This window comes from Topomyia yanbarensis, chromosome 2 (assembly GCF_030247195.1).
Source record: "Topomyia yanbarensis strain Yona2022 chromosome 2, ASM3024719v1, whole genome shotgun sequence".
Lineage (NCBI taxonomy): Eukaryota > Metazoa > Arthropoda > Insecta > Diptera > Culicidae > Topomyia > Topomyia yanbarensis.
In genome coordinates, this window is record NC_080671.1 from 98,150,106 (window position 1) to 98,156,105 (window position 6,000).

The window sequence follows — 6,000 nt, forward strand, 5'->3', positions numbered from 1 at the left end:
CCCGGCATTGGCGAGATGACGCTGTAGCCAAAAGAGCGAGGCATCAGCACAAGAAGGAACTATCCGTGGCGTGCGTTCCGGTACTTTTTACAATTTCTTGTTATTTTTATTTATCATTGTGAAACAAGGTCAACGTGCACGGACAGATCTGGGATATAGTGATTATCATTAAATCCGCCTTAGCAGCACTGCCGCTAGAAGTATAACTGTCCCATGTGTATAGGGTTTCCCATAGCACATGGGACAGTTCGACATAGATTTTTCATTAGGGCTTAAATCGCAAATGTAAACAAACTGCGTTTTCGCTATTACGACATTATGCAACAAAAATACTACAAGATTGAGGTGAAAATTAGTTAAAATGGTTTTTAGTTCGATGTATAATTAAAGAAAACAAAACGGCGAAACATGCATTTTCTTCGAGATTTCGACTTAGGCCCTTCTTCTCATATGGAATATAAAGGCCAAACTTACATTTTTAGACAGAAGCGGGCGTACGGTTATTATTCACAAATAAAAGAATAAACGGCGATTCTGTTATATAAATGATAAGCAATATCTACTATGATCATGTCTACTCGATAGTTGTTGCACAATAACATTCGAATATTTCGATATTTTCATGAAATTTGAAGAAAAGATTCACGCACCCTTTCTTTTACATTGGGTTTCTATGCGCCCATTTGCTGAGCCCTATTAAAAGGTATACTGTCAAGCTCGCCCATTTACCCAGCCCTACCCAGCAAGACAGAGTCAGTTTAGCCCATTTACCGCGCCCTTCTGAAAATTATGTACACGGTTTAGCCCTTCCGCAAATGGTGGTTGCTGAAGGGCGAAATCACGACTGGGATGCAAATTGGGCGTAAGCATTTTTTTAGTTTCTACCCATTAAAAGCACATAGGAATTAAATTCTTTGTTATATTGTCATAAGGTTTAACGAAAAATGCTTCCGGAAAAACACGGTCATAAAGTAATTTATACCTACAATAAAAACTACATTTAGAAAACCTTCGCCGAATATTGAAACTGATTTTTCTCCATTTGAGTACATTGCGACTTAGGCCCTAATGAAAGATCTGTGTCGAGTTATGCTTCTAGCGGCAGAGCAGCCGAATGCGAAAAAATGTCGTTACTGGATAAAGTAGAAAATGTGTATTAGTGTGCAATCGGGCTCTCTACGACATATTCCTGCAGCCTGTGTGCATTAACTGTACACCTACCTTCTCGCCGTTGTATATGCAGTGCTTTATGACCGCGTATCCAGCTTCCCATGAGCGTTTTGGAGACTCAGAGGCTGTCCTTCTATGTTGCTCAGGGACACATCACTCCTATACACGTCTATACATACATTTATACATACAAACTTACATTCCTACATGTCTACATACATGAAGGACTGTGTCAACTCTCGCATGCAACCACACTACTTGCGAAGGTAGCCATGGGATCATATAGAGAGGCGACTACTTACTACGAGCATAGATAGCGGGTTGAAGTTATGACCCAAAAAGCATGGAAGAAGACAAAAACTACAAAAATAAAATAAATCTAACGGAGCAAGTGTGATGACCCCGTTCCCCAAAGGTGGGCTAGCGAGGTTGCCGACCCAACAAAACGACCAATTGCAACAGCAAATAAAGCCGCAACAGCAGCAGCATAGAGGCCATACCGAGCACGAGTGGCGACAATTCCATAGAGCACCAAGGGTTTCAGGCGCACACGCCGAAATCAAGCATTACCCAAGAAGACCAGCAGTCTGGGTTGTCTAAAGTGACTAAAGCTGAGGCAAACAATCGAAGAGCTCTACGAATTCATGGAAAGCATGTGACAACTTGCACGGACAGATCAGGAATTTAGTGATTAACATTAAATCCGGCTTGGCAGCAGCCGATTGCGAACAGATGGCGTTACTGGAGAGGGTAGAAAACGCCTAAAAGACACTGAAGATCAAGGAGGTAGCGAAAGCAGAAGGTTATGAGACGCCGAAGGGTGATCGTTATGTGGAAACAGTAAGTAAAACACCAGGAGAGGAGGAGGAACTGAAGAAACCCAAGGAGGTCGGTGAAGGACAGCGAAACATCCGACAAATGGAGAGTAGATGGCAAACCGTAGAAAACGCAGAAGAGAAGAGGAAAAAACAAAGAAAAGAAGGAAAACAAAACAAGGAGAAAGAAAACCTTCGGCCGCGCCAGGGGAGGTATAGGTGAGACGATCTAGTCATCAAAGCAAACCACGGCTCGAACTACGGCGCTGCGATCCTCCAAAGGGTGAGAGAGGATCATAAGCTCTTACAGAGCTGCGGAAGAACGTAGTATGAACCAAGCGCACTCAGAAAGGGGCTGCTCAAGCTGAGGATGGATTCATTGATCAATACCTCGCAGAGCTTTCACCATTCATTCAAATTCAATCCGAACGAACCACAATACAGTTCAGTAAAACGCTTGCCTTCACCCCAACCGAACGAATTGCCGCTATGGATACCGAAGCAACAACACGAGGAAACAGAAACAGGAACGAATATATCCACACACGCTTGCATAAGCACGTATCATTATAATGATGAACAGTTGTGAGTATCATTGAGAGAGAGAGGATATCAGTATTCTCTTCTCTCTTGAATAGTGGTTCCTCTTTGCTTGGTTGATTATTTAGTGAAATTGGTTCAGGAACATACAAGCTGTTGAACCATTCAGATTCATTGTGTAATGCTGAATCTGAATATAAAATTCTTCTGGCCATATTAGCGGTTTTCAGCGTCTTTCGCTACGTCAGTTAAGAGCATATGGCTTGTGGAGCGGACATTAGGCAACAGGTACCGCTTATTGGATTCTGCTGAGGTTTGAGGGGGAAAAAATTGAACTTGTGTTCACGATGCGTTATAAATTTAGGTAAATCGTGGATATTCAAACATCGATATGCATTTATCAGTTTTTTGGATGTTGATTCCTCAGATGATTCAGCCCAACACATATAGGTTCATTTTTTTCTAACATTGTATCTCTAGCTTACGAATATTTGGAATTTTATAATCGTGAACCAAAACGAAGTGTTTATAAGCTTGGTTATAAGTTATTCGCATTTAACAAGGACAATATATGTTTCAAACTATGATGTACTACATTCTTTTCCTAAATGTTGTACAGACAGGTTAAATGTTAACAAATATAATATTAACCACAAATTCGATAAGCAAGATTTATGACTCCTGATTAAATTGGATACCTACTAACGGAGTGTTTAAAATGTACGGCATATTGTGGAATATTTAATAATCAAAAAAATACTTCGAGCTTCGTCTAAAGTTGAGCAGGAATAGCAAAATTACACATGCCTTTTAATCTTTGAGAAGAAATTAGTATCCCGCTTTAATGCTTTAGTGATCTGAACAGATTAGTTCGCTGCAATTATTCCGAGCTTGGCAAATAAAGTTTTATTCGGAATATCCTCCAAATGAATCTTGACAGTTGATTTTAATGCCTTTATTCTAAGTTACCCGAGATTTTTATTGTAACCAGGCAACCAAAAATGTTTTCAAATTTTGTTTAAATGGAAAAAAATCACACTATATTTTTTCCTATTCCATCACCATTACTATCCTATCATTCAAAATTTGTCAACTGGTTAATAAAAACGACACAATTTAACAAATTGCATTCATTGACATTTAAATCAAACATGATTTACGAAATTCATAGTCATAATAAATTAAAATTAAATCTAAAACATTTTTGATGCTCGTGTATGTCAGGAGCAGAACACGTAAATTTTTACGATTTTTCTAGTTCTGTGTAATACTAAAAAAACCCCTGAGTTGAACTTGAACAACGACTGGCTTATGAATATTTAAAAATATATTGTATTCCATAAGACAAATTGTTTTTGGTTTAATAATTGAATGTCTTCCAAAACTCGTTGAAATGTAATATGCAAAAGTATTCTGCGTATTAATTTTCAGAATTGATAATTTACTTTTTCAAAAGTTACAAAAGTTTTTCTGTGATCGTTTTTTCTGGTCAAGTCTACCCACCGCGGGAGCCTTGACCAAGGCTTGGGGAGCTTGACCAAGAGAATTTTAAAATATCAGAACATAAAACAATGGCATATAGCATGCTTTTATCTTTTCTTCCCATATTGTTGAGGTTCTTAGTACTAGTTAAAAATATAAAACGATTGTATTTCATGAGCTTTGATTTTTTTTAATGCATTGCTTTTTTGGATTAACTGTACTGATTACATTGCAGGTTCACGTGTCAGAAAATCAGCCATAAAAATCATTAGTGTATCTATCTGTGGTGTCCTTGAACGATTGATTGAAAAAAATTGAAATTTCTCTTCTTTTTGGAAACGGGAACGATTTTTCCAAAAAAAAAACACCATTTTCACCTGAAAAAAATTATTAACAAATCCATAACATTAATATGAAAATTTTGACGAAAAAATGGAATCGTTCAAGGACACGGTAGTTAAATTACGAACAAGCAAAAATAAAGTTTTGAAATCCGTTGCAAACTCTTTCGGCACTCGTAGTCACCGCAAATATCGTGATAATCGCGTTTAAAGTTTCAAATATAAGCGTAAGGGAGCAAGATGAAAAACGAAATGAAGAAGATGAAAAATTAGCTGATGGGATCGAAACAAATATAAAAATATAAAAAAAAAATAAGTACCAAATGGAACACGTTATTAATAATTGTTGAATTTCGTGCTTGGTAAAGTCTCCCCATGTTCCCTTAACCCTATTTGTATTTTCACAATTCGACAAACTCAATAGGTTGAAGACAAAACTAAAAAATATTGTGTTTAAAAATCGCACAGAACATGTACCTATCTCGAATAAAAATAATAAAACACAACCAACGTTATGAGCGCTGTTCTCCGGGGCAGCTGGGCGGCATCATTTTTCGTACCTACATTCGCACCCAGCAAGCAAAGAGAATCTGGGTGCCTATGTACAGCTTGCTATGGAGAACGAATGATGCATAGCAGTTGATATCTCTTCGAATGGGAGAGAGAATGAGCAATGGGTACTATTACGCTATGCTCATATACCTACACTATAGAACAGCAATGATTCACCAGCCTCGGTGGTGGTGAACCAAAGCCGTCAACTCCGCAGCTCAGTGGTGAATGGTTCAATAGGGTGTATGTTCGTGAATCGAAGAACGAATGAAGAGTGTTCGTTCTTTTTCAGCTGATTCGTTTTCCAAGCTCTGATACCTCGACCTGTCGGGAATTCGTGACAGAAGCAATGGGAAGCGATGCGAATATGTGAGCTTAAGTTCATGAAACGGTGGTCGTGTGCAGGGATCTGGACGAGATTACAACGGCAGATGAAGTGAGGAGCGCACTAATAGAGCAAAGTAACCCGGAGAAAGAGCAATGTCAATTAGGTTGAGAAAGGCATATAGTGGCACACAGAACGATACGCTTATCGTATCGCAAGGAAGAGCAAGAAAGGGAGCAAAAGAAGAAAGGAAAACCTTCGGCTCGTCAGAAGGCGCCAAAGGAAGATGCACTGATCATCAAAGCAAGCGATAAGACATCCTACGCCGTTCTTCTCAAGAAAGTGAGAGAGGACCCAAGGAAAAAGGAATTGGGAGAGAACGTTGTTAAAACGAGGGGCACTCAGAAAGGCTAAATAATCTTCGAGCTGAAGAAGGATTCTTCCGTCATGAGCCTGACCTACCGCGAGCTTGTTTTATTAATTCAACTTCATCTTTGACGCAAAGCGCCATACATACTGCTATTTAAACTAATTACATAAGTACTATTCATCACAATACACACAACATATCAAAGTTACATAACATACACAAAAACACTTATTCTGTAGGTTCTCATACGTTAAATTTCTCATGAAATTCCCGAAAGCAAGTCCCTCTCGGCCAAGTTGACAGCGACAATGCAGCATTTCTCAGTTTCAAATCTACTCCAACCTTGAACGAAATGAAAGGCATCGAAGCTACTTCTTTCCAGTCTGGCACAACGGCAGGGTTCTT